At 49.5% G+C, this 12503-nt stretch overlaps 1 gene segment (V, D, J or C); it reads left to right on the top strand.

The window, feature by feature from the left end:
• Positions 1 to 12503, top strand: part of LOC146445116 (T cell receptor beta constant 2-like) — a 54907-nt gene that overhangs the window by 2665 nt on the left and 39739 nt on the right.

Below are 12503 nucleotides of genomic sequence, written 5' to 3' on the forward strand. Positions count from 1 at the left end.
AGATTTTGTCCCAATCAGGAGAGGACATGTGAACATTCTATAGAGCAGAAACACCTGGATGCGCAGAGGAGAGGACGCCCGTGGCCTGCGTCTGTTCAGCCTGTGAGCAGAGCAGCAGAGAGGTGTCACTGGCAGAGCATGAGGGAAGAAAAATGCACCACACAGCTGCGTTCTAGCCCCCAGTGCTCTCATGGGCTGAATCCCAGTGGCTCCCTCTATCCCCACCTGGAGGAGAAGCTCAGTCCTGCCAGGGAAGCAAATAACTTTGGACAGGCCTTTCCACCTCACTCCTCCATCTCCCAAAGCCTTCAGAAGGAGGAAGGGAGTGGCCAGCATTCCTCTGCCTTGCACACAGTCAGCCTCCCATGCAGCCTCAGCACAGCTCTGTCCATACAATCCCTTCCTTCCTTCCCTCCCCACCCAGCCACGCCCTGCCTGCCCTTCCCCTGCTGCATCTCTGCAGGGTCTCTGCTTTCCTGGGCTAGTTTGTGTCATTGCCCAGTGTTCCCAGACAGACAATCCCTTCTCACAGTTCTTGGCCAGCCCCACCCCAGTATGTCCCACCCTCACTCTCTGCTCCCTCTTCACATACCTTTGGGCAGCTCCAAGAGGCAGGTTGCTGAGAGGATAGGGGCTTTTCCCCCATGCTTCCCTGCTGTTTCTTTGTGGCCATGCTGGCCCCTGTGGGTAAGTGAACTCAACTCAGCCCTGAGCATTTACATCGATCCTGATGCTGCTGCTGTCCCAGCTGTGTAGCCAGCTGCTGGCAGTGCTTCATTCTGCAGAGCTTCATGTGTTGTGGATAAGCAATGAATGAGGTGGGCAGGGATCCCTGAATCTTTGGCAGAGTCTGCATATTTGTCGTTATTGGTGCAGCCCCCTGATCGTTCCCCTTTTTGGACACAAACTGCCCAGCAATGCATCTTACCTGTTGAGGAGAGATTGGAAATTCATTTGCTGATGTGAAGAGTTGTCCTCAGCCTTGCACAGCTCCCTAGCCTGCCCTATTCCTTCTCATCCCTTTCCCTGCCAACCCACAGTGTCTAGTCAACATTGTTTTTTTCTTCATCTCACTGCTTCTTTTCCTTGCAGCATTGGCTCTGGAACAGTCCCCAGACATGATGGTAAAAGAAGGCCATTCTGTAAAGCTGGAATGTTCCAAGAAGAAATCCACGACCAGAGCTATGTATTGGTTCATGCTGCCTTCAGGGAAGAATTCCAGTCTGACCCAACTGGGTTATGCACTAGAAGTTGGTAATGCCATTATGGAGAAGGGTTTTGAGAGCCATTTCAAGAGCAGCAAGATACAAGGAGACAGCGTCACCCTCACAATAGAGCAAGCCTTTCTCAATGACTCTGGCACGTACTACTGTGCAGAGAGTGAACACAGTGGTGAGGCTGCTGAGAGAGCTGAGCACAAACTTCTCCCTGCACAAACACGATCTGCTTTCCACTTCATGGGTGCTGCAGGTGGCAGGGTGATCACTTCTCACTCATTACCTCCTCTGCTTCCTACCCTTCCCTTCCTCCTCTTCTCAGAGGCTGAGATTTCATTTGTCCTGCTTTCTATCTTTGCCAGGCGAGGCCCCCCTCTGCATTTAACTCTTACTTGCACTACACTTAATTCTGTCAAACCCTTTTCTCTCTCTCTCCCTTTTCTCTCTCTGCCTTCTTTCTCTCTTCAATCTGCACTCCACTGCCTTCATCTTAGTTAGCTCTAGTCAACCCTGCTCCTGATTCTCACTGTCAAACAGCAAAAAATGCTAGAGTGGGAAGTTCTTGTTACACCTTTACATAAAGGCAAGGCCAGGCATATGTTGAAGTAGCCAGTGCCAAGTGGGAGCTGCCCACATGCTCCTCTGTTACAAGGATGAGACAGTTGTGTGGCCAGCAGTCCTCAGTAGAATGGCCTGCCACTCCTTCCGTGCTTTACTTTCATCCTTGCCACCATCCCAGATGTTCATCCCTGTGCTCATTGGGTACCCCAGCTATGCTATGCACATTTTGTCCAGTGCGGGGGAGAACACATGAACATTTTTCAGAGCAGAAACATCTGAGGGTACAGTGGAGAGGACGCCCGTGGCCTGGGTCTGCTCAGCTGTGAGCAGAGCAGCAGAGAGGTGTCACTGGCAGAGCATGAGGGAAAGAAATGGCACCATACAGATGCTTTCTAGATCCCAGTGCTCTCTTGAGCTGAATCCCAGTGGCTCCCTCCATCTCCTGCTGGAGGACAAGCTCAGTCCTGCCATGGAAGCAAAGAACTCTGGACAGGCCTTTCCACCTCACTCCTCCATCTCCCAAGGCCTTCAGAAGGAGGAGGGCAGTGGCCAGCATTCCTCTGCCTTGCACACACTCAGCCTCCCAGGCAGCCTCAGCACAGCTCTGTCCATACAATCCCTTCCTTCTCTCCCCACCCAGTCAGGCCCTGCCTGCCCCTTCCCCTGCTGCATCTCTGCAGGGTCTCTGCTTTCCTGGGCTAGTTTGTGTCATTGCCCAGTGTTCCCAGACAGCCAATCCCTTCTCACAGTTCTTGGCCAGCCCCACCCCAGTATGTCCCACCCTCCCTCTCTGCTCCCTCTTCACATACCTTTGGGCAGCTCCAAGTGGCAGGTTGCTGAGAGGATAGGGGCTTTTTCCCCATGCTTCCCTGCTGTTTCTTTGTGGCCATGCTGGCCCCTGTGGGTAAGTGAACTCAACTCAGCCCTGAGCATTTACATTGATCCCGATGCTGCTGCTGTCCCAGCTCTGATGCCACTTGCTGGCAGTGCTTCATTCTGCAGAGCTTCATGTGTTGTGGATAAGCAATGAATGAGGTGGGCAGGAATCCCTGAATCTTTGGCAAAGTCTGTCTATGTGTCATTCTTTGTGCAACCCCTTGACAGTTTCTAGTTTTGGACACAAACTGCCCAGCAATGCCTCTTGCCTACTGAAAAGAGATTGGAAATTCCTTTGCTGATGTGAAGAGTTGTCCCAAGACTTGTACGGCTGTCTAGTCTGTCCTATTCCTTCTCATCCCTTCCCAGCCAACATACAGTGCCTAGTTCACATTTTCCCCTTTTTTTCATCATCTCACTGCTTCTTCTTTTCCTTGCAGCATTGGCTCTGGAACAGTCCCCAGACGTGGTGGTAAAAGAAGGCCATTCCGTGAATCTGGAATGTTCCAAGAAGAAGTCCTCCAACCAAATTATGTATTGGTTCATGCTGCCTTCAGGGAAGAATTCCAGTCTGACCCAACTTGCTTATGCAACTGTAGGTGGTAATCCCATTATGGAGAAGGGTTTTGAGAGCCATTTCAAGAGCAGCAAGATACAAGGAGACAGTATCACCCTCACAATAGAGCAAGCCTTTCTCAATGACTCTGGCACATACTACTGTGCAGAGAGTAAACACAGTGGTGAAGCTGCTGAGAGAGCTGAGCACAAACTTCTCCCTACACAAACACAATCTGCTTTTCCACCTCATGGGTGCTGCAGGTGGCAGGTTTATAACTTCTCACTCATTACCTGCTCTGGTTCCTAGCCTTCCCTTCCTCCTCTTCTATGAGGCTGAGATTTCATTTGTCCTGCTTTCTCTCCTTGCCATGCAAGCCTTCCCTCTGTATTTAAGTCTTACATGCACTACACTTAATTCTGGCAACCCATGTTCTCTCTCTCTCCCTTTGTCTACCTTCCTTCTCTCTTCAATCTGCACTCCACTGCCTTCATCTTAGTTAGCTCTAGTCAACCCTGCTCCTGATTCTCACAGTCAAACAGGAAAAAGTGCTAGTGTGGGAAGTTCTTGGTGCTCCTGTAGATAAAGACAAGGCCAGGCAGGTGTTGAAGTAGCCAGTGCCAAGTGGGAGCTGCCCACATGCTCCTCGGTTACAACGACTTGTCTGTGGTTGTTTTGTGGCCAAGGAATATGTACAGCACAGCACAAGCCTGTGCCTCCTCAGCTAAAGGAGTGTTATATGGATCACTAACTGCTCCATGTACAGTGTGGTCTGTGTGGCAGGATCACTGCCTGTCACCTCTTGGTCCAAATCCAGTTTATCAAATAAATGACGCAAATTACAGGTTATCTTAGCAAGTTTTCTATTCATCAGTGACTGGGAGGAAGGGGTAGAGAGTATTCTCATGAAGTTCACTGATAACAATAGGCTGGGAGGAGTGGCTGATACCTGAGAGGGCTGTTCTGTCCTTCAGAGGAACCTTGACAGGCTGGAGAGATGGACAGGGAGGATGTTTTGGGAAGGCCACCAAGGCAAATGAAGGGTGCTGCACCTGGGAATAATGCCACGTACCAGCACGGGCTGGGGTCTGACCTGCTGGAAAACAGCTGTGTGGAGAAGGACCAGGGAGTCCTGATGGACAGCAAGCTGTCCATGAGCCACCAGTGTGCCCTTGAGGCCAAGAAGGCCATTGGTGTGTCCTGGGACGCATCAGGAAGAGCACTGCCAGTCGGACAAGGATGGCCTGCAGCAGAGGGCGTGGGAGCTGCGGCCATTGCTGCCAATCTCCTCTGCTGAAAGAACACAGGGGAACATCTTCACTGCAAGGCCCAGGAAAGCCCTGAGCAGTCAAATCTCTTGATGTCTTGGATGGGCCATTCTTACCCTGCTGTACATTGCTGGTCACAGAGCACAGCAGGGATGTGCAGAGTCTCTGTCAGACCTCTGTACACAGACTGAGTGCACACAAACTACAAGCCTCTCTTCCTGCCTACAGTGATTTCCCTTTGCCTGGGACTTGTGGACAAGGCTGTGTGCACAGAAGAAGACATGACTTTCTCCAGCCTTGTCCATTCAGGTCCTCTCACTGTTCAGTAGAGTGCTGCAAGGAGAAGATAAGGAGAGTATCAGTCCTTCTCTGGCATGGAGAAGGTCTCTCTGTACCAGCAGATGCCATGGGCACACCCTTCTTTTCAGAAATCTCTCAGAAGTGCAGTCTCTCAAGGGGCAGTGCCAGTGCAGAGCCACGGACAGCCTGTTCTCTCCTTGAGATCCCCTTTTGGAGCAAAAGAAGGAGATTTAGAGAACTATTCTCTGTCATACTACAAGAGACACTAGGTTGAGAGGTCAGCATCTTTTCCCATGCCTGCACAACCTGTCAGGCCTGACTGGGATAAGCAGAGATTCAACTTCCCATCTCTCAGGGTTGCACTGAACTCCCACCTACTCCAGCACAGCCACGCTCACACCCAGCAGGAAGGCAGAGGAGCAGAGGACATGCACCTCATGACTGCCTGCAGGTGTCATTCCCCACCATTCCCAGACACCCAACTGCCTTGTCACGTTTCAGACTCCCTCTCACTGCCCTGCCCACCCTCAGAGAGACGTCTCTCTTCCTCTCCACCTTTCCTCTTTACACATCTCTGTGTCTGTGCTGTCACCAGGGGCAGGTTGCCGGAAGGAGGTGGCCTTTCTCCATGGATTTCCACTGGCTCCTTGTGGCCATCCTGGTGCCTGTGGGTAAGTGGAGGTTTCCCTACCTCTTGAACAGCTGCACTGGAGCTGCTGCTGCCTCCTCAGCTGTGCCCCCAGTTGTTGGCAGTGGCCCTTTCCCATGGTTCCAGGGGAAGGATGGGCAATGAATAAGGAGAAACTTTAGAATATCTATTACATCAGAAAACTCCAAAAAGGTCTGCATTTGTTTTTTTCTGTGTAATTTCAATGGTCCACTTGAGATTACTGAAGCCATTATTTCTCAAAAGAGGCACTGTTGCATTTTAGGTGGGTTAGTTTGGGGTTTTTAAATCTGATGTGTCTTTTTTTGAGAAACAGGGCACTGTCCCATAGCTTTCTGATGTCCTGGAGGCATTTCATTTCATTTCATTTCATTTCATTTCATTTCATTTCATTCCGTTCCGTTCCATTCCATTCCATTCCATTCCATTCTACAATTATGTGTATTTTTTGCATCTTCAATGCATTTTCCTTCCACATTTCTTCGCTTCTTTCTTTCCAGGCTGGGCCCTTCAGCAATCACCAGATACAATTGTCCGGGTGGGAGACCCTGTGACTCTGGAATGTTATGCATCAGTGAAAGATTTCATATACATGTACTGGTACAAGTTACCCATGGAGAAGGGTGCCAGAATGCAGCTGGTTGTATATTCAGTGGAAGGTGGCAAAGCAGAAATTGAGAATGAATTTAAAAATCACTTCCAGAGTGATGGGACCAAGAATAAGCGTTTGTCTGTGAAGGTCGATCATGCCCTCCTCAATGACTCAGGCACATATTTCTGTGCTGAATCAAATCCACAGTGACTGAAAGGCTGATGAAGCATAGCAAAAACTTTTTCCAGGCAAACAAACAGGGATCTGCCAAAAGAACACACTGAGCCCTGTGTTTGACAGTTACCCATTTTCTTCACTTGCCCTCCAGCTCATCAGGAAAACCATGGTATGTCTGTCTCTGTGTCTGCCTGTCCATCTATCTGTCTTCTTCATGGTCTGCAACTGCTTTTCTATTCTTTCTCATCTCTGCATCATCTCTTGACTCTCCTTTCTCATTGCCCTCACTGTCTCACCCCATTTCTCTGCCATTCAAAGCGAAATTTTCTGTCCCTCGACCTTTCCTCACCTTCCTCGCACACCTTCCTATTTCCTTTATCCTCATCTTTTTCTTCTTTCTCTATGTCTACTACATCTACTCATGGAGAAGCAGGATGTGAAATGCTTTGCACAGCACCTTCCTTCTCGACCACCTGAAAAGACACGTCCAACTAGTCTTTACCCCACTGGTCTCCAGGCAATGGAAACACTGCTGTGCACCTGGGACTCCAAGGTACACCACTACCCTGTGCCCTGAACAGTGTGATGTTTGAGAATTGTCCCTGCGCACAGCAGGACACAGCCTAGGTTGGCCATGGAATGTCCCTGGTGACCACCACAATGACTAGAAGGAATATGTCCAATCAAAGCTTCCAGCAGGGATTGTTGGTGTTTCCTAGCATTTTGTCTGGATCATCCACTACATCCCCTGCTGCATGCTGCAAGACACAAGGGCTGCCCTGACTTGCTTGTTCCACTCAATCTCCAGTTTACAAGAGACTGCAAGGGCCATGGGAAATCCAATGTTCATGTAAATTTTCCTAATCCATCAAGAAGAGAAGCAGGAAATTCCTTACTGGAATGGGAAGCAAAGCCTTGGTCAGATGTGCTGTAGCTCATGCCAAAGCTGTGGGGACAGGGAGATGTTTTGTGGCATTCAAGTTGTTGTGGATTAACCCCAGTAAACCCCTGTGTGCTACAGCCACTCACTCACTACCTAGTTCCCCTGCTGGGATAGGAAAAAAAGGGTAAAACTCATCGGTTGAGATACAAAGAGAGCAATAAAGATTCTAATAATATGGATCGGAGAAAGAAATAAAAATCAGCCTAATCCATGTGATGCACAATATTGTCTCTTACTACTGACTGATACTGTGCCCAGCCAGTCTCTGTGCAGTGACAGGCAGCACCTGGCCAACTCCCCTCAGTTCAAACACAGAGCATCATGTTACATAGAAAGAAATATTCTTTTGGTCAGTTTGGGTCAGCAGTCCTGGAAATGGTCCCTTCCAGCTGCTTGTGCACCTGCTGTCTGGCAGAGCATGAGACACGCTAAAGTCCTAAATTTAGGATTAGCAGTGCTCACCTAGAATTTAAACTCTGTTATCAGGATTTATATCACAGGAAATTTACAACACAGCACTGTGCCCATGTCTCCACCTGTTGATCCTGTCTCCTGCTCAGCCCCTGCATACACTTTTTCTAAGGTTTTCTACAGAAGTTTTTTGTTCACAGAAACACAGAGTTGAGTGACATCCCACGAGCCAACTTTTCCTTCCCAGCATTATGGGGTAGAAATTCCACCAGGGATCCTAACCCATTTCCACTTGTTTCTCCTCCCCTATTGTCAGAAAGAGCTCCAGGCACAGGAAAGAGGATGGAGATGTGCTGCCAGCAGACCTCTGAACAATGGCCTGCCACTCCTTCCCTGTGTTCCTTAAACCCCTGCCACTGTTCCAGATTTTTATCCCCCTGCTCACTGGGCTCCCCAGCTATCCTATGCACATTTTGTCCCACTCAGGATAGGACATAAGGATGTTCTTTAGAGCAGAAACATCTGAGGGTGCAGTGGAGAGGAGGCCCGTGGCCTGGGTCTGCTCAGCCTGTGAGCAGAGCAGCAGAGAGCTGTCACTGGCAGAGCATGAGGGAAGGAAATTGCACCATACAGCTGCGTTCTAGACCCCAGTGCTCTCATGGGCTGAATCCAGTGGTTCCCTCCATCTCCTGCTGGAGGAGAAGCTCAGTCCTGCCAGGGAAGCAAATAACTTTGGACAGGCCTTTCCACCTCACTCCTCCATCTCCCAAGGCCTTCAGAAGGAGGAGGGCAGTGGCCAGCATTCCTCTGCCTTGCACACCTTCAGCCTCCCAGGCAGCCTCAGCACAGCTCTGTCCATACAACTTCCCTCTTTCCTTCCTTCCCTCCCCACCCAGCCACGCCCTGCCTGCCCCTTCCCCTGCTGCATCTCTGCAGGGTCTCTGCTTTCCTGGGCTAGTTTGTGTCATTGCCCAGTGTTCCCAGACAGCCAATCCCTTCTCACAGTTCTTGGCCAGCCCCACCCCAATATGTCCCACCCCCACTCTCTGCTCCCTCTTCACATACCTTTGGGCAGCTCCAAGAGGCTGGTTGCTGAGAGGATAGGGGCTTTTCCCCCATGCTTTCCTGCTGTTTCTTTGTGGCCATGCTGGCCCCTGTGGGTAAGTGAACTCAACTCAGCCCTGAGCATTTACATGGATCCCGATGCTGCTGCTGTCCCAGCTGTGTAGCCAGCTGCTGTCAGTGCTTCATTCTGCAGAGCTTCCTATGTTGTGGATAAGCAATGAATGAGGTGGGCAGGAATCCCTGAATCTTTGGCAGTCTGCATATTTCTCATTTTTTGCAGCCCCCAGATGGTTCCTCTTTTTGGACACAAGCTTCCCAGCGATGCATCTCACCTATTGAAGAGAGATTGGAAATTCACTTGCTGATCTGAAGAGCTGTCCTAAGCGTTGCACAGCTTCCTACCCTGCCCTATTCCTTTCCATCCCTTTCCCTGCCAACCCAAAATGTCTAGTTCACATTTTTCCCTTTTGCCCTTCCTCTCATGGCTCCTTCTTTTCCTTGCAGCATTGGCTCTGGAACAGTCCCCAGACATGGTGGTAAAAGAAGGCCAGTCCGTGAATCTGGAATGTTCCAAGATGAAATCCTCCAGCATTACTATGTACTGGTTCATGCTGCCTTCAGGAAATGACTCCAGGCTGACCCAGGTGGCTTATGCAATAGAAGGTGGTAATGTGGCTGTGGAGAAGACTTTTGAGAGCCATTTCAAGAGCAGCAAGATAAAAGGAGACAGCGTCACCCTCACAATAGAGCAAGCCTTTCTCAATGACTCTGGCACATTTTTCTGTGCAGAGAGGGAACACAGTGGTGAAGCTGCTGAGAGAGCTGAGCACAAACTTCTCCCTGCACAAACAGGATCTGCTTTCCACTTCGTGGGTGCTGCACCAGGCAGGGAGGTCAGTTCTCAATCATTACCTCCTCTGCTTCCTAGCCATCCCCACCTCCTCATATACTGAGAGTATATTTGACCTGATTTCTGTTCTTGCAATGCCAAGTGTCCCTCAGCTTTTAACTCTTTCTTGCATTACACTTCTGTCAACCCGTGTTCTCTCTCTCTCCCCTCTCCACCTTCTTCTCTCTCTTCAGTCTGCATTCCCATGACTTCTTCTTAGTTAGATCTAGTCAACCCTGCTCCTGATTCTCCCAAACAGAAAAAATGCTTGTGTGAGAAGTTTTTGGTGCAGCTGTAGATAAAGGCAAGGCCAGGCAGGTGTTGATGTAGCCAGTGCCAAGTGGGAGCTGCCCACATGCTCCTCTGTTACAACGACTTGTCTGTGGTTGTTTTGTGGCTAAGGAATATGTACAGCACAGCACAAGCCTGTGCCTCCTCAGCTGGAGTGTTATGTGGATCACTAACTGCTCCATGTACAGTGTGGTCTGTGTGGCAGGATCACTGCCTGTCATCTCTTGGTCCAAGTCCAGTTTACCTTCAGCAAATATATATGTAAAAAAAATTACAAGTTATGTTAGCAAGCTTTACAGTGAACAGAAATTTCCAAAAGGTTTGAATGTTCTATTCATCAGTGACTTGAATGAAGGGGTAGAGAGTCTTCTCATCAAGCTCACAGATAGCAAAATTTGTGAGGAGTGGTTGATACATGAGAGGGCTGTGCATCCCTTCAGAGGAACCTTAACAGGTTGGAGAGATGGACAGGGAGGAACCTTCTGAAATTCAGATGAGGCATAACCTCTTCTCAGCTGAAATGCTGGTGGTGTTGTGAGGATGTGTTGTTTCTTCCTGCTGCCTGCACAATGTAGCCCAATCTCTTTGCTGTTTTCTCCCTTTTCTTGAGACGATTCTGAGGCCTTCCCTGGATCTCCTCTAGGCACATTGGGGAAATGAATGCAATGGGACACACTGAGGCCTGCAGCAGAGGGCTTGGGAGCTGGGGCCATTGCTGCCAATCTCCTCTGCTGAAAGAACACAGGGGAACATTTCACTGTCATGCCCAGGACAGCCCTGAGCAGTTGGATCACTTGATGTCTCGGATGGGCCATTCTTACCCTGCTGTGCATTGCTGGGCACAGAGCACAGGAGGGATGAGCAGAGTCTCTGTCAGACCCCTGTACACAGACTCAGTATACACAAACTACAAGCCTCTCTCCCTGGGACTTGTGGACAAGGCTGTGTGCACAGAAGAAGACATGATTTTCTCCAGCTTTCTCCATTCAGGTCCAGTTGGTCTTTGGCAGAGTGCTGCAATGAGGATACATGGAGCGTATCCGTTCTTTCCTGGCACGGAGAAGGTCAGTCTATACCAGCAGATGCCATGGGCACACCCTTCTCTTCAGAAATCTCTCCGAGGTGCAGTCTCTCAAGGGGCAGTGCCAATGAACAGCCAAGGACAGCCTGTTCTCTCCTTGAGATCCCCTTTTGGAGCAAGAGAAGGAGATTTACAGAACTATTCTCTGTCATGCTTCAACAGACTCCTGGTTGACAGGTCAGCATCTTTTCCCATGCCTGCACAACCTGTCAGGCCTGACTGGGAAAATCAGAGATTCAACTTCCCATCTCTCAGGGTTGCACTGAACTCCCACCTACTCCAGCACAGCCACGCTCACACCCAGCAGGAAGGCAGAGGAGCAGAGGACATGCACCTCATGACTGCCTGCAGGTGTCATTCCCCACCGTTCCCAGACACCCAACTGCCTTGTCACGTTTCAGACTCCCTCTCACTGCCCTGCCCACCCTCAGAGAGATGTCTCTTTTCCTCTCCACCTTTCCTCTTTACACATCTCTGTGTCTGTGCTGTCACCAGGAGCAGGTTGCTGGAAGTTGTGTCCTTTCCCCATGGATTTCTCCTGGTTCCTTGTCGCCATCCTGGTGCCTGTGGGTAAGTGGAGGCTTCCCTTCCTCTTGAACAGCTGCACTGGAGCTGCTGCTGCCTCCTGAGCTGTAAACAAGTTGAGCTTTCCCAGCACTTCTTACTGGAGTGTGAAGCAAAGCCTTGGTGAGAGGTGCTGTAGCTCATGATAAAGCTGTGGGGAAAGGGAGATGTTGTGTGGCATTCAAGTTGTTGTGGTTTAACCCTAGTAAGCCCCTGTGTGCTACAGCCACTCACTCACTACCTAGTACCCCTTGTGGGATAGGGAAAAAAGGGTAAAACTCATTGGTTGAAATACAAATAGAGCAATAAAAATTGTAATAAAAAGAAAATGAGAGAGAAATAAAAATCAGCATAATCCATGTGATGCACAATATTGTCACTTACTACTGACTGATACAGTTCACAGCCTGTCCCTGAGAAGTGATTGGCAGCACCGGGCAAAGTCCCCTCAGTTCACCTAGTGAGCATCATGTTCTATGGGAGAAAACATCATTTGGCCAGTTTAGGTCAACTCTCCTGGAAATGCTCCATTTCAGCAGCTTGTGCAATTTCTAGCAGAACATGAGACATGGTAAAGTCCTAAATTTGGGGCAAGCAGTGCTCAAAGTAATTTTAACCTCTGTTATCAACATTATTCTCATAGGGAATTTATAACACAGCACTGTGCCACAGTCTCCACCTGTTGATCCTGTCTCCTGCTCAGCCCCTGCATACACTTTTCGTCAGGTCTTTTATTAAAGTTTTTCCTTCACAAAAACACTGAGTTGAGTGACACCCCACTAGCCTTCTCCTTCCCAGCATTATGAGGCAGAAGTTCCACCAGGGATCCTAGCCCATTTCCACTTGTTTCTCCTTCCCTATTGTCAGACAGAGCACCATGAACAAGTAGGAGGAGGGAGATGTGTTTCCAGCAGACCTCTGAAGAATCGCCTACCACTCCTTTCCTGCTTTACTTTCACCCTTGCCACTCTCCCAGATGTGCTCATCAGGTTCCCCAGCTATCTTATGCAGTTATTATCCCATGCAGGGGAGGACACGAGAACAT

This window comes from Lichenostomus cassidix, chromosome 1 (assembly GCF_008360975.1).
Source record: "Lichenostomus cassidix isolate B80296 chromosome 1, HeHo_3.0, whole genome shotgun sequence".
Lineage (NCBI taxonomy): Eukaryota > Metazoa > Chordata > Aves > Passeriformes > Meliphagidae > Lichenostomus > Lichenostomus cassidix.